The sequence below is a fragment of the Protopterus annectens genome, chromosome 7.part0 (assembly GCF_019279795.1).
Source record: "Protopterus annectens isolate FY-2018-M chromosome 7.part0, PAN1.0, whole genome shotgun sequence".
Taxonomy (NCBI): Eukaryota; Metazoa; Chordata; order Ceratodontiformes; family Protopteridae; genus Protopterus; species Protopterus annectens.
Genome location: NC_056739.1, coordinates 542,990,440 through 543,013,488, shown reverse-complemented (window position 1 = coordinate 543,013,488; position 23,049 = coordinate 542,990,440).

The following is a 23,049-nucleotide window of genomic DNA, read 5'->3' as shown; positions in this document are numbered from 1 at the left end:
GCATGGTCAATGAGTGAGTCATATGTGTCCATGCCTCTGACTGACCTGTATGCATGTGTTCTGTGGTGGACCATAGTGCCCCTGAGGCATATCACTGTGACCTTCACCAGATACAGCCTGTTGAGCGGGACCCCAGTGCAGCACCCAAGACGGGTACCTGACACATCTGTAGCAGGTGTGTTGTGTAGCCCTACAGGCTGTGAGTGTGTGGCACACAGGATGTGTGTGCCATGTGTGGCATGTGCTCTGTTCCGACGGAACATATGTCTGTGTGCCAGCTGCGGAGGTGTGTGATGCTCAGACAGGATGCTATTCTGAGTCCCCACATATGCCCCAGTGTGTTCAGCATGCTGTCAGTGCGTGTCTATGTCTGACTTGTATTGTAGTCACTGTAATATGACATGCCACCTGACAGGGTATGGCATTACTGGGTTCAGAGAGCTCAGTCCCCAGATTGGCTATGTGGTGGCATCCCACACATGTGTTGTACGTTCCTGGCCAAGGGTGATGGCTGACTGCATACATGTGGCAGCTGTGACATTGCCACATGACTCACATAAACCACAACCGGACCATAGAGGTGATTCACAGGTTACCTTTGCACATGCTACCCTAGTAGTGTGATTGCCATGGTGAGTACCAACACATAGGGCCAATGGGGAACAACATACTGAAGGTGTGTATGTGTGGGTGTACTGCTACTGTTTCATAGCACTGGCATATATGACTGCACACGTGGGTAAATGCCAGGTAAGACATGTGCAATGTGTCACAGGCAACGTACATGCGAACAGGACGGACAGTGACGTTGACATACGTATCGTACGCTATGCAGATGTCACTAGGAGTCCACAAAAGCACTGTAACTCTGCATTGCAGGTGTAAGCAGTGTTCCAGGGAACCCCAAGCGAATATGCATGCAAACAAAGCTACAGTAAGCAGGGCTGGAAGTAGTTCATTGTACAACAAAGAAGGGGTAACACTAACAGTAAGTAACAATGCAAAGATGTAGGCACTATCAACATATACCCAGGAATACACAGCGCAGATGCCCATGGTAGAACTGATATTATGTCATAGTTAATTGTGATTTGGATTACATTGGTACTGCACACATATCAACATGCACAAACATCCACATTGCATAGTCGTTGTGGGCAACTTGACACCATTACTGTACATGTCCACCATTGCATATCACTACTTGTGTTAGCGTCCCCCCTGTGCTACCCATGTATGCGGCTATCTGTTGACATCCTTACCACTGGCATGCAATTATGTGCAGCTGTTACACTTTGGTACGTACTATGGGTGCAGATAACAATTCAGGACATTCATACGGTTACTGCATCAGTCATGCTGGGATATACACACGGTCATATCAGCACACTGTACTGTTACCAACATGATACTACTAATACACTTCTATGTAGTCACCCTGTGCATCAGCAACGTGTTTACCTGTTCCCGCAATGATGTTGGAAATTGCAGGAGGTGGCAAAGTGTCATCATATGCACAGGGTGTGAATTAGGTATGCCTGAGTCTGCCACTGATACCACCAATTGACATGTGTGTGTATGTGTGTTGGTGAGGGGCAGCAGTACAGGGTGGGCCACTGTTGGTGCAGTGTGTGCGTGTATGTGGTCGCCCTAGGTGTTTACATTTCGCATGTGTGTATGCACGCACACAGTTCCACCTCATGGCTGCCATATACAGGGGTTTGTGGACAGCCACAGACTGCACCTGGCAGGTCATACAGATCAATGTCTGTGGGCACGGACACGGTACCTGTGCCTGGCAGGGGTGCTATGGACCATATCCAGTACTAAGCCAGACTGGGTACTGTCATCAGAAGCAGGAGTGTGTTGACTGGACACAGGTCCCTGTTGGGACTGTCCAGAGCCACGTGCACGTGGTCTCCTGGGGCGTTCCGATTACAGCACAGACCCAGCATTGCTGGGGCTGCTGCTGGCACTATGGGGGCGTGCGCGGGCCTGTTGTCATCTGCGCCGACTGCCAGCTGCTGCTGTTGCTGGCATACGGCCACATCGACGCCGCAACCGCCCACCATTGCCCTTGCTCATGGACATTTGGTTGTGGAACTGCTGTATTATGTCCCCACAACGTCTGTCTATGACATCGGTGAAATTATGGATAGCATCCGCGATGTCACGCATACTGTCAGTCATGGCTGTGCGACATGCTCTCAGCTCGCTCAGACCCTGTCTGGTGTACCTTTCCATACGCGACTGTGCCTGCATGACAGCCCAAAACATAGCTGAGGTTGACAGACCTCTTTGGGCACGTCTGCCAGAGGCAGTACGCCCATGGATGCTCCCACAAGAACCCATGGGCAACTGTCTGTGTGGTACCATCGCAGGACCCTGCCCATGGCTGCTGTGTGGGGAAGCATGTACCACAGATACCACATTACCCTGGTCAATGCCCACTGTATCCTGTCCATCACCTAGGGACAATGGTGACAAAGGATGTACTGGCAGGATGACTGTGTGCAATGATGGGGTTGACAGCTGTGTACTGTCAACTGACTGACCAATGGTGGACCCTGACACACCTTCCTGTACCATTACACAGATATCATCATTACCAGTACCTGTGGCACCAGATTCAGGTTCCCTGCTGCAGAACACCAGAGCAGCACCAGAACCTGTGGGAGGAAGACAGGAAACACAGTTTACAGTGTCCACACAATGTTACCAGTGATGCACTTATGCACACATGCACACATGCACACATGGACGCAGGCACACATGCAGACATGGACACGTGGACACATGCACACAGGCACACATGCACACATGCACACAGGCACACATGCACACATGCAGACATGCACACGTGGACACATGCACACGTGGACACATGCACACATGCACACATGCACTTGTGGACACATGCACACATGGACACATGCACACATGCACACATGGACACATGCACGCATGCACACATGCACACGTGGTCACGTGTACACATGCACACATGCACACGTGGGCACAGGCACACATGCGCATGCGCGTGGACACATGCACACATGCACACATGCACACATGCACACGTGGACACAGGCACACCTGCACACATGCACACATGCACACATGGGCACAGGCACACCTGCACACATTCACACATGCACACCCCGCAGTATACACACAGAGCACTACTGAGTTACACTAGTGTTACTAGCACTATCAGGACTATTATAGGTATTGTCAAGCACACTCACCAGCATGGATGGCCTGTCTTGCTGTAACCCCGGAGGGACCTGCAGAAATGATGAGATTAATGTCAGTGGGCACAACTGTGCCATTGATACTGCATATGATACAGTGCAGTAGTACACCAGTTGCCTTTCACACGTCAGCTGCTGATATTGCCAATATCACACATGCACAATTACATACTATGATGACAGCTACATACCACGGACACACCTTACACATGCATAAACTAACAGTGTACAGAACAGTCAAGTGTACATATGGCATATTACCTGCACGCTCCATGTCGTACTGCTGTGTGGATCCAGCCTCCATCATGATGCAGGTGTATTGCTGTTGCTGTTCTGGGGCTGGAGCCACAACACTTAGGAGTAGCCCCTCCAGTCTGGTGAGGGGGGGATGTGTGGCCACCCCACCTCCTGTGGCAACCTGTTGCCTGTGGATATCCGATGCACGCTGACGGACATTTCTGATTAAATCACTGCAGTGATGTCGTACCTGCTCATATGTCCTATTATGCGTGCCAATGTCATTTACCCTACGGACAAGGTCTTGCCACAGTGCAGCCCTCTCCTGCTGATTCTGACTGGTGCGGGAAAACAGTATGTCATACTCCCGCACCAGGCTCTGGTGTATCTCCTCATCTTCCGCTGCAGAGTAGGAGGGATTACGCTGACGCCATCTCCCTGGAAGAGAACACAAACAGGATATCAGCAGACTATGTCAGCAATATATGGCACACATCCTATACATGATACTCATGTGTAGTGATATACTACTACTCCCGTATGTTGCATGTGTGTGTCTCGTGGGTGTCTCGTGGTGGATACACAAGTACATGGCCAGATATCAGTGCTCAGCCAACACCTGTGCAACAATACCTGCCACATTCCACACAACATAGTAGCATGCCCCATCGGTCAGCACAAACTGACAGGTCCAATGCACAACCTCACTCTGGGGGTTCATCCCAAGGTACTGTATGTGGGACACCATCCACTAGTGTGATGTGGACACAAGTTACTCGGCCTGGATATACATATCCCATCACCACCACCAGCACAGTAGACTACTTTGATATGTATGTGATTAGACAGTTATTCACTTGTTAGGACTGAGATGGTATCCATGCAGCACACTGGGCCAGTGGAAGCCACAACCCACACTGATGACCCCTTTGCAAATGCTTACCATGGACATCCCACAGATTGCATGGAACTTGCACACACATTTCTAACCCAGTCCCTATGCACAAAGGTTAGGCATCCTGTCCGGTGGACCCCAGACAGAGGCAGATTGTATAACAATAGCAGGAGGCTACTGCAGGACAGAGCAGATTCACATTAAGGGAAGGCATCTGTGGTCAGCACTGGTACTACGCTACAGTCTCTCATAACAATGGCCACGGCCTACTCTGGGAGGGAAATGGCCACAAACACTATGGATAATCACAAGGCCTTCTTCAGTTATGTTACACATATGGACCAAATGCCTCAGATATGCTCTGCGTTAATACACACCTACTTAACATTCACCAAACACACAGATATTGGCAACATTCTTGCAGACAGGTTCGGTGCACGTATCCCCCCTCCTTCTCCCCCACCAGTTGAAATACTTATCACAGCTGCATGTAACCTCCCTATCATCTCACATGTCCAGGTGAGTGCCGCCCTCAGCAAAGCAGAACACACAGCATCACTGTGACCTGATGGTATCCCTGGATGTGTGCTACATGCACTCCAAGAGGACATACAACCGCATATAAGACTGATAATTAATCTTGGCCGTACTACAGGATATGTACCTGGACACTGGCATACAGCAACAGTGGTCCCACACCACTAAGGAGGCACCTCTACTGACCCTGGGAACTACCACATCATATGCATAACCAGCCTGGTCTACTAAGCTATGGAATTATTCAGTATGGGATGCATATGCAGTGATATCGGGTACCTGCAGACACTTGTTCCCAGCCAGTTTGCCTTTGTGATGGGCTGATCCTGCCTTTTGAACCTGGCTGACCTTTCAAAACAGTCACTACAGCCATTGCTGAGGGCAATGCACAGACAACTGCTTCCAGGATCATGGCCTAACACTGATTGACATGTAATGTATAGTCATCCCCTTTTGGTGGAACTACGTACACACAACATATCACATGGACATACCTATAGATACAGACCTATGACACATTTGTAGGGTTCACAGTATGCAGACTTTTAACCTGCTACTTTGCATTACCTGTGTCTGTCGCAGCTGGTTGCATTACCACTGCTTCTGCTTCCTGCTGCTACTGTCACTGCTGACAGCTTAGAGTCACAGTGTGTAGCGTGTGTTTTTGTTTTTTGTTTTTTTTCCTCTCTGTCTCTGTCTGTGTCTCTCCCTCTGTCTGCTTCCAGACAGTGCAATGAACGTATTGTATGTGTGGAGTGTTAGTAGAGGATGCTTTTGTAGGTATCTGCATAGGTCCATGTGATGGCCTCTGCACCAATTGTAAGCCGGCATTTGCTAATTGCATGCAGCCAGTTGTGTACTGATTGCAGTTCTCACTGTGATTTCAGGACAGTGCTATAAAAGGGCATGTGAGATAGGCGTTGCCCTTCCAAATTGTAAGGGCGGGGACCATGCTGGTATGCTGTGGACACTGTTCTGTGAGTGTAAAGGTTAGTATCTCTCTCATGATTCAGGCTGTGTTGTAGATTCACATTTCTCCATTCCTCTCTCCTGTTCCCTGTAGTAAGTGTGTATGCACAATGACACCTACAACTATATATAGATATATATTTATATATATATATATATATATATATATATATATGTAAATATACATACATTTATATATGTACATTAACTGACATTATTACCTACAAGCTACCAACTAGCATGGCTGTTTCTGTTCACACACTACTATTATGGGAATCCAGTAGTTTTGACAGTAATTCTAAATTACATGCTTTGTGTACTACACATCCTATATTCCCTTTACAGTCATCCTTACTATTACATGTTATATTTATTTTAGCACAATGTTCTTGTATAAGAGTCATGGCTTAGTGGTAGATCATACAGACTACTGTTTCCAAGGTCCTGGGTTCGGGACTGACAGTGGGATTTTATTTTGCTTTTGAACTGACTACAGGATCTGTCAATCAGAGTGACTAAGGCACTTTTAAGCAGTTGTAACCGGGTTAGCACTGTTTTGCGTGGAGCTCACGCATGCGCACTGGCGTTTAGCTCCGCGCACACACGTGCACTCCCGCTTACAACCTCTTAACAGTGCTTAGTCTGGCGCACACCTGCGCTATTTTCTTTGAAAGAAAAGAAAATGGGGAGACAGGAAAGTGGTGAAAAAGGGGTCACAAAGAGGGTAAGACAGTAGGGAAACAAGCTTTGGATTTGCAGGAGGGATGTAGGTAAGGCCCATAGCTGCCCATTTCTTCATCAGCAACAGCTGTGCATATGTATGTAATTTGGTGTGACATTTGAAACCTTCCACCCCTGAGAGAGGTGTCAGGACAACAATAATACTTGTTGTACAGCCAATTGTAATTGATAGTTTCCATGTCCAGCAGACATGTGTGCGGAATGGGCAGCTATGTATGGGGCATAATTTTTTTGTGGGTACAGAGTGCCCTTTTTTTTTTTTTTTCAGGTGAGATTGGTATGTCATGTGAAGGAAGTCGGTATAGCTGGGGAGGTAGGTTGAGTAGGTCAACAGACAAGACAAACAAGACGCATACAGGGGCGGTGTATGACACGTGTGGGGGGGTTACACAATTGACAGGGACGGAGGTTTGGATATCCAGAGCCCATGAGCCCACAGATGGCAACAGTGGAACTGATATCCCCACCCATAGGCAGTTGCCACTGTTCCTTCACTGCCCAGGACGGGGCTGTGCTGGGGGCTGTGTAGGCTGGGCAACAGGCATGCCCGTAAGTTGTGCCACCTGTGCCTGAAGCTGGCGTAGGGGCTCGAGAACAGAGTCCCGGATCTCCCTACGCACCACAGTCCGGACACTACGGAGGGTGAGTGGTGGTTCTCCTCCGGCCACGCTTGCAGAGGGGGGATGAGCCCCATCCCCTGCAGCGCTTCCACCTGCAGGTGGCACAGGGCCACCGGAGGAGGGTCCAGACTGGGCACTAGTGCCAGGTGCACTCGCCAGCTGAGGTGGGAGAGGTGGGTCCGCTGGAACCCGCCTTCCCTGTCGTCCTATGTTTTGCATTATGTCATGACAGTTTGGGTTAGTGACATATAATACCATTCACAATTAGTTGTAACAGCATGCATTAGTATTCCCATTAACCAAACACCCAGATATTCACACCATTGAACAGCGAGCATAACACATGCATAATTTGAACAGCAATACACAGTCCAACAACATGCAGGGTTGATTGATGGCAACAGGCCATCAGGTTTGGATGTATGAACAGGGCAGATGCCTCAACGGACATGCAAATATATATGACCCAACAGGACAAATGTCCAGGTGTGTTAATTGTGATTGCACATACCATTTTCACGTGGAATGGGTTATATGTGGTTATAGGGCGGGGTGAAGAAAATAATATTAACACCTTCGAATACCAATACATATGCTGTACATTTCTAATAGCTGCACATATATACACACTACTGTTCTAACTACAGTTTCCTATATGATAACTACTTCAACTTGGTGATAGGACTGTTACTGCAACATCAATATACATTTTATTGTTCTTCATACACATTCATATCTAGCTATGTTCAGCTACATCATCCTGCTACATTTGCTTTATATAGCTATAGACAGGTGTGGATGTTTGGTATATCAGACAATCATACTATCTGCATATTGCAGACTGAGAGCAACATATCCAGATTTTGGGATACACATTCCAGATGCAGCAACACTTTGAACAGATTTCACTGTTTGGTTTTGATTCTCACATGCATTTCATTCTGTACTGACTGCAGTATACTTTATTCAGGGGTTATTACTACTGTATTGCTGGATTCATGACACTTTCTCACACTCTCTCACTTGTTTTCATTTTACTATTCAGGATGGTACTTACTTCTAGGCTTTATTGACATGTTTTACCTGTAGTTATTACAATCCTTTCCAGCAGTCTCACTTCTGTCATGTTTCAGTATTTCAACAGGGATATATTTCACACATGTGATTTCATCATCTTCTGCAGCTGTACTTTTCAGCCTGCTGCAGGTTGTGTACTCTTTTCTTACAGGTGGGGCATCTTTATTTCAGAATTTATGTCAGACATTTTCATTTTTCTGTTTGGATTACAGACTGCAACACACTTTTGTAATCAAGCAATACTTGCAAACACTTTTACACTGTTACTTGCACATTTTATTACTTAGTGACTACACTGCACTCTTTTGCTAACTGTCATACTTTTATATTTCTTTACAGTTACTGGGAGTGGATTACTGACCTGCCTGGTGGCGCAACCGCACCAGCCTATCGCCATAGGCTCTGCGGTTCGCAGAACGGACACCTGCAGCTGTAATATAAATGAAGTAATATTGGAATACACATCTCCATGATATCAGCTAGTTTAATTTCTTACATACATAATTAAATGTAACTTACTCAGTAGTGGGGTGTTGGGCATTTGCCGGGCCTCCTGGATCCAAAGGTTCAATTGGTCCTGCTTGCGTCTCTTCAGGTCCACATGGTGGTGACGGACCTCACCAGTCCTTGGAATCCCTGTGGCACTGGTGAGATCATGAGCCAACCGGTCCCACGACTCAGCCCTATATGCTCCCCACAGGACCTGGCCCTGCATGAGTTGGGCCTCATGATTGTGGACTAGGAGCCAGACCATGTACCTGGACTCCTCAACACCCCACCTCTGTGCTCGAAAGCAACTACCCTCACCTACTCCTGTCATTCTGGCTGCAAGTCAGTTCTACCATCGTTTATGCTGTGTATTCCCACCTATGGGGCTTATATAGGTCATTTTTCCCGCACATATCTGTGATTGGCCATTTTGGAATTGTATCAACTTCACTGAACCTGCATTGTCATGCTCCAGTTTGTATTCATTCCTATATATTTGCTATTATTGCATTTTTAGGTACTGCTGTCATGGCTTAGTGGTTCAGTACCTTGACTATGGTGTATAGTATCCTGGCCACTACTTTTTATTTTTTATGACTGTCTAGACAAGCTGAGGGGTGTGTCTGTGTAAAGGCAGTTTTGATACGGCTTGCTCAACGTTGCCCATCGGTTAGCTTGTTTGCACGGTGCGCAGCTTCGCGCAAACGGGGTACGCTGGTTTAAGCCTCATTTGGCTATCAGCACGCATATTACGCTCAGCTCAGCTAGGGGCACATAGTTTCAGCATGTTAAACCACTGCTGAGCTACGGGCACTCATTTTGCACCTGTTAAACCACTGCTCAACTACGGGCACTCATTTTGCACCAGTTAAACCACTGCTCACCTACGGGCAGATGCACTCACCCTGTTAAACTGTAGCTCAGCTATGGGCACATCTGGCATTTTTTATTGTTTTGTTACCTCACATTTCTTCAATATAAATGGGCTATTTCATTACATTTTACATAAAATGTGATTTTATGTGTACATGTTTGTCAGGGACTTGTTTCGTGCTTATTTTGCTACAAATAAAAATTGATGTTGTGGGGGCTCGAACCATGAATGCCTGCTCTTCAGCCAACATCTCTACTGCTACGCTATTGCTTCTTGGCTTACTTTGCATATTTAGTTCTTATATGCTTTCCCACTGACTGCTAACTGTGGCTGCGCTACGGGCACGCCTGCGCAAACGAGCGCACTCACGGTTAAACATCTTTACAATTTAAAAAAAAATTATGAGATGTTCATTTGTACATTTTATGTTCGTAGTCTGTGGGGGCATGTGTTGTGTTGTGTTTATTCACATTTCCATGGACTCTGTCGTGGGTGTTTACTTTGGGCACTTTTACTCTTCTGGGGGCATGTCCGCTTACAGGGCTCGGCCTACGGACATGCCCCCTACTGTCTTACATGGACCGTGTTAGCCTTAGGTGTGATTCAGCATACTCTCATGAATATGAAGAGCATGCTGACATCACTCCGTTTAACTGCAGCCTCCGTGTAAGAGTTATAACTCTTACACAGAGGCTTTGTGAATCCTGCCCATTATTTGTGCTTCTTTGGGGAAGTAATATGAGGCAGACTTCCACAGTGATTTATATGGCTTTAAAAAACCTCATCTCACTAAGTCCTTCACATGTAAATGTTCTGTAAATAATTGCCCTACTTAAACTTCACATCATATTTCATTTTCTCATTTTTAACCCCCAACAGTTATTTATCCTCTTTTGCCCCTTTTGTGTATACAGTCATTACTCATTCATCTTCAGTAGGGAAATGAAACAAGAGGATCAATAGTAATAAAATGCACAAGCCTCGACAAGTCAATTACTCAGGGAAATGAGGCAAAATGATACTGGAATAGAAAGCATCAGAAAGTGGCTTTTTTCACTAGAGTGGAAAATAAAAAAGAAGACCGTCGTCTGGAAAGGAGGTAGGCATATGAAAATTAGGTTATATATTTGAATGTCAGATTAAAAATCCGAGAAAGAAGGGGGATTGTAAATTAAGTTTTAGAAACAAAGAAAGCTTTAGCAAATTATTTTTAGAATGGAGATGCTAACTAAAGGGTACTAGGATGAGGACAGATGGCCCTTTTTAAGTTCTTTAGAAATGTTTGAATTAATATAATGACTCAAAATAGTCTATCAGGACCTGATGGCATTGGTATGAGTATAACAGAAGAATGAATGGCAGATGTTTTATGTTATGTTATGTTCATATTTGCTACCACTCTGTTTGCATATATAGAGGAAGTACCAATGCAGCAGTTAGTGTTGAGATAGCTGTGATACTGCTGTTTCTTTCTAAGGTAAGCTGTGGGTGCTTGGAAGAAGAAAAATGTCTATTATTTATGCGCATACCTCTCAACTTATTAGTGAAAGAAATCTGGACAAAGACTCAGTTAACTGGGGAACAATATCCCACAAATAAGGACAGGTTTTAAATATTGGTCTTACAAACTTGGAAAGTTGCTAGAATAACAAGGTTTGCATTAGCATGCATTTTCTGAAGGATATTAAGGATCAAACTCAAATATATGTCATTATTTAGTGACTTAAATCCTCAGGGATATACCAGAAAACCACAGATTTTGTGAGGAACAGCTCAAAAATAAGAGGCAAAAATCTGAACATTTGAGAGGTATGTTCATGCGCATAACATGGGGGAAAACCAAGGCAGGGGCTAAGTTTTTGTGATATCAGTAATGTGTCTGAAGGCTTCATGATAGTGTGCTTCTCTAATTTATAACATTGTAATATATTAGAAATATAATACTTACTTCTATTTTTAAATAATAGTATTACCTTTGAACTCACCATTGTGCTGTTTAAGGTTTTATTCTGTTATTACAGTTTGTATAGAGCTTATATATGTTTTTTCTTGTTAAAGCTTGTTTATAACTCATTTGACTCAAACACCTTTTATTTTTATTTATTTAACATTTCTTAACTGGGAAAGTCCGACTTGGAAGAAGCCAATTTTCAGCAGAGGCCTGGGGAGAAACGTTCCAGATGCATGTCTTTGTAATGTGGGAGGAAACCCACACAAACACAGGGAGGACATGCAGACTGCACAGAAGACACCCCAGCCAGAAATCAAACCAGAGAACCTCTTCCTGTGAGGCGACAATGCTACTGGTGTGCCACTGCATTGTTCTTTCTTTCTGTTCTGATATTATTCTGAAGCAAAGACTGCTACCACACATTTCCAAAAATTAACTGTTAGGATTAGCTAGTAATTTTAAGTATTGCTTTCCTATATTTGTAAGCATATTGCTTTTTTCAAAACTTGTTTCCATTAATGTGACTTTCTGAAAGTAAGGCATTCTTACAGATTTCAGAGCACTATGCCTTCCAGATTCATTCATCCCATAATAGCAGAGTATTGGGCCAGGAAATGTAGTAACAGATATTTTAACAGAGTGACTATAATAATAAAGTAAGAAAAGAACAGTAATGTACTTTAGAAATTCCATGTATTGCAATGTTTTAAAGGTACAAAAGTGTGATCTCTAAAGTGTAGTCTGTTTCTTGGTTCTGCTAATAACACATAATTTGTAAAGTTATTTAATGGGAAGGAACATAGCAGAGTGGAATTTTGTGATGGAAAGACATAAAAGTTATAAAGATCTCTAGAATACTGTGTCAGGCAATGAATTATCCTAGATATAGCTAACTTAGTTGCCATTGATGATGGAATTGTATAGACTCTTGCAATAAAAGAGAAAAATCTTGGTTAGGCTTTGTTGAAGGTTACAGCTGGAATGGAAGAAAAAATCAGATTGTTCGATTACGGACTTGAGTTTTAATGATGCAGATTACAGATTTTAGGCAGTGATTTAAACAAGGTCATCCTGGGCCAGTAGCATGTAAGTATAATACATAATATATTAACAGAGGAGCAGTAAAGTCTAAATAGGCTGTTCAGCGTACCTGTTCTTTTCTGACTGTGTGACATAGGATGTATCAGATTGTAGAGAATGTAGTTGAACTGCAGGCTTGTGAACTTTTTTGTTGTAACTTTGGGGTGCATAGGTAACTGAAAATGTATAAACCAGGTGTATGCAGTTTTGGATATTGTATGTTTTAGACTGACTTGAACTCTTATAGGGAAGTAGTATTCCACAGCATGTGGATGGATTATTGTGTTATATTTTAACGGGGTGGGATGCTACAGCCCTGAGTATGTTCTCCTTTGGATGAGATGCCTAGTAACTATGAACCTGTTTTCAGTTTGCCATCCATTCCCTATTGCAATATTATCAGCCTACCATTTGTTTAACATAACATAAGCAATTTATTCTTCAAGGGCAGCAGACACTGAATTTGTAGATGAAACACTGAAATATAGCAGCGACCTTTTCATTAGTTACAGATCTCTTTAATGTGGAATTATTCAGATGACTTTTACTTCTGCAGAGATTGTGCATATTGACTGATATTGGTGGATTGTAATGACAGACGTTTGAGTGGCCTTTTATGGTTGAAATGTTCTGACTTGGGCAGTTTTGTCATTATTGGTTCGTATGTTTTGTTTCATTGGTTACTAGAAAAATGTTCAAAACTATAAATTTAGAACACGCTCTAACAAGTGGTGTTATATTATACAAGGGATATAATTTAATTATTATATATTATTATTTAATACAATCAGGGAGGTGAATCAAAGAACTTTTGCATGGTCCTAAAATGTGTTCAAGGGGCCTATGATTTGAAAACAGCCCAAAGGTAAAATTAATTTGCCACTGGTCAGATGCATTTTCTTTGAATTTGGGTTTTAGTGCTGTTTTAGTGAATGTGAGTTTCAAAGGCAGAGAAGCTTTAATTCTGTCTGTTTTCATTGTGAGACTGTATTGCTTTTTTTAGCAAATGTATATCAGTGTTTGTGCTATAAAATTTGAAATAAGTTTTAAATTAAATCCAAATATCTGTAATCATTGTAGAAGTAAAGCAGAAAACAATATGCACACTCAAAGTTTTGAACAGTGTTTATGGCAACTGAGAAGAAATGGAGAAATAGCCAAGTAATGGGATGCTGGAATGGGTGCATGGGAGGGACGGGGATACCAAAATTACACGCCTTTTGCTTTCACATACATATCCAGAATTTTTACATGAAAAGTTGGCAACCCTAGTTTGCTTTCATTCAACTAGTGGGCTTTTCACGTTATCCTTTGGTTGCTTCCTTTCCTATTTATTTACCTATGTTGTCCTTAGAGATTTGGTGGCTTTGTTTGTGAATTCTCTAAATGTTTTACAAAACACACAAATTAAACTGCATTTTCTGCTATCCTCATAACTTGTCTCAGTTTCCTGACTAATGTTAAGGAGTTTCATGTTCTCTCCTTTCAATATCTGGATGCAGTAATCAGTACCAGCTCTAAAATCTGGATGCAGTAATCAATACCAGCTCTAATGCTGTCATCATGAGCCTTTACCTTCTGAAATGTTGAAATTCATAATTACATTATTTGCAGTCAGTGAAGCCCTAGCAGTAAATAACTGTATACATACATTACCCTTTTAAATCTTGTGCCATTATAGTCAGTTTAGTGCAATGGTACTGTAGAGTGGTTCTTGTAGTGTGACCAGATAGAATCTGTTATATATGGTCCCTGTCAAGTGTGAATATCTGGTCAGGCTGTCCTAATGCTAACCTGGGCACCCATACAGAGAACCGAACTACATGGACATATACTTATATAAACTGATTACGGATTCAGCCCCACCACACATGCACTTTTTTATTTTTAAGCTACTATACTAAATTCAACTGCATCAACTTTACATTTTGTGAAGTGGCAAAATATTAATCTAATCAGTTTATATGAATTAATGTGGAGCAACCTACCAAGATCAAAAGAAAAGGCCTGTAAATATACAGAAGTCAAACCAGATTTAAAATGCATATACTATAACTTGGACTCTCTCTCTCTCTCTCTCTCTCTGTATATTGAATGACAGAACAACAGAGAGAGGGGAAATATATACATTCATACACACACACACACACACACACACACACACACACACACACACACACACACACACACACACACACACACACATTATAAATGTTATACATAAAGGAAAAACTAGAATTCCTGTAACTTGACCTAAATAAAATATTTGTTGGTTGTGTGGTGTGAGCATTTGCCTTTTGGATTCCTTAAGTACCAAAAATCAGGTTGAAATTTCACAATTTATAATAAATTTAAAACAGAACAAGCCAGTCATAATTATTACTTCATTTCATATGCAAAATCATTTAAAAGTCAAACTGTTAAAAACATAAACACCAAATCATCTCATACTTTTCTTAAATATAGACTTCATGAAAACTTCATTCAACCATTTATCAACACAGGTAGAATGGATGACATTGCAATTCAGATTCACCCTGGGATTCATTAATGCCTATATTGAGTGTACAATAAGTGTACACCACTCTGAGTGAACAGACAACACAACAATAACTCACACCTTTTTCTTCCTAATTTTAGTTTTCCTACTGATTTTGTTGCAGCCTTAAATATCAAGGGGGATTCATAAAGGTTTCCAGAAAGTGTAGACTAAATGTACACTTAGTGTAATCATTCTGACTGACTACAAAGCACAAAAAATGTGGACGGGATGTTCTTGCATACGGATTGGGTACACTTAGTGTAGACATTAATGAATCTGGCACTCAGCACCTATCAATTCACTGTCTGTATCCAGAAATAACATTCTTTATGAAAATCACTTTAAATGCTACACGTAGATTTACTGTTTTCATAGCTCTCCACACAGAATGCAGTCAGCAAAGTGATGCACAGTGGTTGTTAAGCCTGGCCAAACTGAATGCTGCCCACATGCTCCAGAATCCAAATTCAGACACCTGAACATCTTGTTCCATCTGGCCATAACAGCCCTCATAGCCAAAAGCTTCTTCCTCCTAACTTGTTGTTAAGCCTGGCCAAACTGCTATCCACACACTCTAGCATCCAAATTCAGACACCTTGACATCTGCTTTCATTTGGTTGTAACAGCCCTCATAGGCAAAAGCTTCTTACTCACAACTTGGTGTTAAGCCTAGCCAAAATGACTGCTGTCCACACGTTCTAGCATCCAAATTCAGATACCTGGACATCTGGTTCCATCTGTCCATAACAGCTCTCCTAGGTAAAAGCTTTTTCCTCCCAACTTGTATGTTTTACACTACTTTATACTATACTAGTAGGATAGCTTCATACAAGTGTGCTGTGCATCACTGCACTGTGCCGACTGCACAAATCTCCCCCTGTTTCTTGTCCCAGCTGCTATACTAACTTTCTCTCTCCCCCCTCACCTACTCTTCTTACGTTCCCCTCTGCTCACCCATGGCCTCCTATAACTCTTATAGCATTAAACTCTGTGCACTTTCCTGTGTCTTATTCCTTTGTTTTCTCTTTCCTTCCACAACCTTTCCTCCTCTGCTACTTTCAGAATCCTGTGATTCTGCCAACAATAATTTCCTTCTCTTCTGTGACTATACTTTCCCTTTCTGGGTTTCTCTGATTGTTTTTCTTGAGCTGTGCTGAGTCAGGGCCAGCCCACTCTGTTTGCCCTTGCTATGCTTGGGCTCACTCTGCTCCCCTACCCTACCCCCATTCCCACTCACCCCTGCATCAATTTCCTTTACAGCTATCATCCCATAACTCCACCCCCTCCTCACTCCCACACCCCATACCATCAACCAATTAGATTCCCCTGCACCTCCTACCCAGCCCCCCACCTTCCCACTACTTCTAATTCACTCCTTCCACCCTGACACTCTATTCCCATCCCCTCCTCCCCTAAAAAATTCCATACCCCCCTCCCTTACTCACAAACCACACCCCATCACACCCCTTAGCCTGTCACTATGGTCCTCCTATACTGCTTATACTCTATTCTCTTCCTATCGTACCTCACCAGTTATCACACACTCAGCATCCCTACTCTTCTACATCCTCTTACACCACAAGCTCTATTACCCATTTCTCCTCTCCCATCTCACCCACTCTCTTCTCCTGCCCTGAACACACTTTCCCCATAATCAGAATCCTTCCAAACAGCTTCCCACTTCAGAAATACAAGCCACAGCTTCTCCCTCCTTTCCTTACTAAACCACTTGTACTCCACTCAGGTGACATCCATCTCAACCCAGGCCCAATCAACACCACATTTACTCCCACCCATACTACTCCCACAATCCCATAAAGCCTACAACCAACTTTAAAGCTCTGTCCCTTTACTCCATCAACATCCATAGCATTCTTAACAAGGTAACTGAATTTCATTTCTGGATAACCTAACACTCACCTAACATAATCTCACTCTCTGAAACATGGCTGAAACCATACAACACAGACAACAAATCCCTCCCCCCTGGCTACAACATTCTGTGCCTTGACAGAACACACTAAAAGCTGGAGGGGTATCCATAATATACTCTGACTTCCTTACCTTATCCCTCCAACCAACCCACCCCCCCCTTTTCACCCTGCTGAACTCATCATTGCTAATTGCAGACTTAATAAACACAAAACCCTTACTATTGTTGCTATCTGTATACTCCCTGGAGACAACATACCCATACTAGAACAAATCCTCCACTGGATAGCTGATAATATATCCAACAAAATTATCATTCTAGGAGATGTTAATATCAACTGGCTAGCCATAACTTCTAGCTCCTCTATCACCAGTGTAAACCTTTACAGCTACACCCAGCCCATCTCATCTCCCACTTTCCTTAACAAACCTACAAACTCTGTTTCTATCCTTCAAATTCTTGTCTTACATCCTCACCTCTATCACCACTTCAAATCCCTACCAGACTCCATTAGTGATCAATCCCCTATAAGAGTACTAAGATTCTCCCTCCCACCTCCTGAGACCTCATAAATTCAATGAGTGCTGTAAGCTTGCCAAATTTGACCCGGACACTTTAAACAACCATCTATCTGCAATTGACTGGTCCTTCCTATCCAACCTCTCTCTTGATGAAGCCATTCAATAATTCAGTTCCATCTTCCTAAATACCCTTAACTCCCCAACACCACCCAGAATTGTCAGAGTTAAATCACGCTGCTCACCTTGGCTCACCAAGCTAACCTTGTGTCTCATAGAGAGCAGAGATTTTGCATGGAAACTCTGGACTAAAACAAAGTCTGTCTCTTGCACACTTCCAAAAATATAGGGAACTCCATAACCTGGCCTAAAGACACATCAACATTGATAAGAAAAACTTCTACCATACTCCCCTAACTTCACAACCAAAAAAATCCCCACAAATTCTGGAATTCTGTAAAACAACCTCTCTACCCAGGACACTCCTCTACACTCAACCCACACCCCAGTAACTCCCACTAAAACAGCATCTATCTTCAATACCTATTTTATTGACACCATTAGCAAACTCATGCCAACCTCTACCCATACCACTCCCTCACTTCCCACCACCCCTCCACTCCCTAATTGTTGTTTCTCACTAAATCCCATCCCCACTAGCTACTTTAAAAACCTTCTTCTTAAACTTAAACCATGCTCTCCATCAGCTGACAACTTGTTGTCTATCTTCCTAAAGGCTGATGCTAACTCCATAGCTTAACCAAACTTCTTTCTTATCAAACCCTCTATACACAAACCCAACTCCCCAACTCTTTAGAAGAAATTCTACACCATTACAATTCACAAAGGCAGAAACTCAGTTGAACTCTCCAACTATCACCCTATTGTAATACTCTCTCTCCTCTACAAAATTTTTGAGGACTGTGTCCACAAACAAATCCTGTCCTATCTCACTCAATCAAACCTCATCACCCCTTCTTAGCATGGTTTCTGCCCCCACCACATCACCACTACAGCTCTTATTTTCTTTAGCAATTCCATATCCCTAGCCAGAGACAATAATAAACTAGTGTCCTGACTCTTCTTAGACCTCCCCAAAGCCTTTGTCATGGTTTTCCACCCCATCCTCCTCTCAAAACCTACCCAGCGTAACCTCTTCCCCACAGCTATCTCCTGGTACAACAGCTACCTCTCTAATAGGCAGCAATCTGTTATATGGCTTTCTGGCCAATCTCCTTTTCTCCACATATAAATGGGTGTCCCAAAGGCTCAATTTTAGGCACCCTTCTTTTCAACACTTTTACTAATCAAGTCCACACATTCTGCCCACAGTCATCCCTCATACAATATGCCAATGACTCCACCATCATCACTATTGCAGACAACCCTTCTGACCTGCTAATCCTAACAAAAACTTTTAACCTCACTGAAACTTGGCTGACTGACAACCAAATCATACTGAACCTTAAAAAAAAAAAACTCCTCCTATTTCTACCTAAATCTCTCAACCATCTTATGCCGTGTTTCACCTTCTTCTTCTTAACAACACCATCATCTCTACTGAAGCCCACACAGAGCTCCTTTGAGTAGTCATCGATGATCAACTTAAATTCAACCTTCATATCCATCACTGTATAAAGAAAACCCATCAAAATCTTGGCCTACTTTATAGAAATTAACATGATTGCCCTGAAAGAAACAGTCACAGACCAATGCTGTACCAAGAGACACTACCAAAAACAGGTCCTGCAATTCATACTACTGCCTATATCCCAAGCGATTAAACTGTAAACAAGTCAACTACATCTCTGCCCTCAAAAGCACATCCCCACTTGGCACTTCACTTTTAGTCAAGGAAGTAAATGATTTTGCTATCCATCTCTTCCACTACCATCAGGAAAGCTACGTGCTCCCCCCTTAACCCTGCCCAGAGTTTTTATAATACTAATATTATTAATGTACACCTCCGACCTCTTCTTCTTCTTCTACTTTACAAGAACTCTCACACTAGTGACCAATTCTCAGACATATGTCCATCACAGAATTGCCCAACACACTCTCTGCTGTGCTAATAAAAACAAAAAGTTTAAGAAATAAACTAGAATAAATCATTGTCTTCCTGATATCCACTCTCCAGACAGAGACAGCACTATAAAACTCTGGCTCAGAAATGACAGCCACCACATCCATCAGCTCTTCTTATGTTACAACTACACATTTGATGTCTGTCCAGTCTTGAGAACAATGCTTTTTCACAAATCTACCTTCAACATATCCATAGTCACCCAAGCCAACCCTGCCTCTGACCATGACCCATATTGGATTATTGCTAAAGTATAATCCAAATCCCCAAATCTTATCAGTTCTAATACATTTCAACAAGAAGTAAATAACCTTACAGGTAGAGCACCTCCTGAGGAAGTCTACAATCTAAAGAACAGACCATGTGAACTGGACATCCTATCACATTCTGACTTTCTCAAGTAATTGTCTAACCTTCCTCCCCTGCCTGCCATCCAGTGCACTTTTTCTCAAACTGACTCTAACCCCTCGAGAACACCTACCATCCTTCTGCTTAAGCAGAATAATGGATCACCAATGTTACCAGTCCCCAAATATCTTTTCTTTCATCTCCATATATACTTGATTACTTCATCACAAATCCCTTCACCTGTCATTCCACTCTCTCTCTCTGATGATTCACTTAATATTTTTCTCTTATTCTATCACATCTTTCTTTCTTTTAAATGGCTTTTCATAATTCATTATATATATTCTCCTATCCCATTGCTTCTGTTTTTTAACCATCAAACATATTTTCTTGTCTTTTTCTTTATATGTACTTTACCAATGTGTACACATTTCATAATGTAATCTCAATATCATATACTTTCCCCATTAAATCTTATGCTCCATTTTCATCTCATCTGTTTTAGCAATGTCTCCAGTTATTTTTTTTTATTTATTCCCTTCTTTTATGTCTTCTCTGCCAACCCCTGTTCTACCCCATATCACTCCATTATCTGAAAACTCAGCCATTTCTACACAGACTGTTTTTTTGTTCATATTTTTTAAATATACCATATAATATATTTCATTTCTAAAAGCTCTTCTTATGTATTCATTCTCTAATTTTTTCATATTTTCAACCCTTCACATCTTATAACTTATCTTGTTTTTTAAATATTTTATGTTGCCCCTCTATTTTCTCAAATTGCATTTAAACATCTCTTACCATAATTAACATATTTAACAGAATATAGTTTTTAAATTCCTTAAACATCCTTTTTTTCTTTATGATATTGGTGTGTGCATAAACTACAATTATCCTTACAAATAGTGCAGTTGTGTAAGTCGTATTTATCCATAACAGTAGATGTTAAAATTCTTTACTGTTGCAATAGCCTATGGGTTGTATCCTGCCAAGGGTAAAGCAACTGGCCAACTTCCAAAAGCTTTCACCCCCCCCACCACCACATACACACACTCTCACCCTCTCTGCTTATATGCTGAGCCCTTTTTGGAGGCAGCTATAGAAACAGCCAAAGTGACTAAAACATCTTCAGGACTTTCTTACCCCTAAAAAAAGAAAAAAAAAGGGAAATCATCACAAACTAACCAAGATATAAATAACAAAATCTAACATACTATCCCACAAGAACTATATACAAGGAGGGGGATGGTGGGTGGGTGCGGCTACTGCAGCAGTAAAGAATTTGAACATCTGCTGCTATGGGTAAGTACAACTTACACAACTGTACTTTGTTCATTATTCTCACTGTTGCAGTAGCCTATAGGATGACTACCATAGCTTAACCAACCTGACAGGAAGAAGGATAAGGGTCAAGGAGTCCCTGTTGAATGGTCCTAGCCAAGCCTACTGTGAATCTGGAAAGGAATATAGTTTGCAGTTCTTTGTAAAGGTATGGATAGAGGACCAAGTTTCTGCCTCTAGAATGCTTTTACAATCCACGCCTTTCGGGTATGACATCATAGAAGTCAAGGGTCTAGTAGACTACACCATAACACATCCTGGAATGGATATTCCATGGTAACAGTAACAAAAAACAATAGCAGAAGACAACCACCTAGACATAGTCTATTTAGACATAAGTTGACTTTCTTATCCCACAATAAGAAACAGACAGCTGGTTAGCTTTCTTAAAGGACTTAGTTCAGTCAAGTAAGTGCCCGAGTTGCCTATGCACATCCAGAGTGTGTAGAATCTTTTCTCCCCTGTTTTTTGGATCTGAATAGAAAACAGGGAGATTGATTGCCTGATTCAATGTGAACTCTGGAACATCACGGGGCACAGATGTCTGTGCACTGAGTGACCTGCTCTCTATGGGAAAACCAGATAGGGAGATTGCAACTTAGATACTTTCTTGCAGGTGTCAGAGCAATAGGAAGACAGGTAATGAACCTAAGTCAGTCTGAGCTGCAGGTGCAAAGGGTGATTCAGACAGATTTTGCAGCACAAAATAAAGATCTAAGGAACCTGTCAACAATGGAGGTCTCAGGTGTAAAACTCTTTTTAGAAAGCATTTGACAACAAACAGAGACGAAATGGGGATTCATGGGCAGACACACTGAAATGGCCCCGAGATGGACCTTTATGGTGGCATAACAGAGGCCAGGAGATAGTAACTCACACAAACATTTAAGCACCAGTGGTACAAAACCCCTGATGCGTCCCTGGTCATTGGCTAGGCACCAAATATTTGCCTATTTATGACTTTCTAAAAGCAGGTTTTCTTGCTTCCTTCAGTACTTGCTGCACATCCTGATTAAAGAGGTGCTTAAAACTTAACAAAACTGAATCATCCAAGCAGTCAGTTAAAGTTGTTTGATGTTGGGGTGCATCAAACTCCTATGTCTCGAGTGAGTCATGGAAACATATAGTATGCACTGCAATTCTGGTAGAAAATCTGTAAAAAATAGAAACTACACTTTTAATAATAACAACACAATCAGAGTGGGAGGGTTTCCCAAAGGCATCTTTTCTGTATGACAGGAAATTCAGTATAGAATGTTCTTATAAGACAATATTTTATGCACTTATAGGTATGTATGGATGCACCTTTTTGATTGTTTTTATATATTAATAATGTGCCACTTTGTGCTTAAGAATTCTTTTAAAGTATATGTAAATATCTTTATAAATATGTATATGCCTTTTAACAACCAGTTTTAAACTTGTGATGCAATACATTTTATTGACCATGTGACTTCATGGTTATAAAAGAAGGGGGTTTAATGTTTGATTTTTTCAACCTATAAGCAGCCAGAGTGACACTGTGGGAGGGGATGACAATTTTTGGAGGCTGGCCAG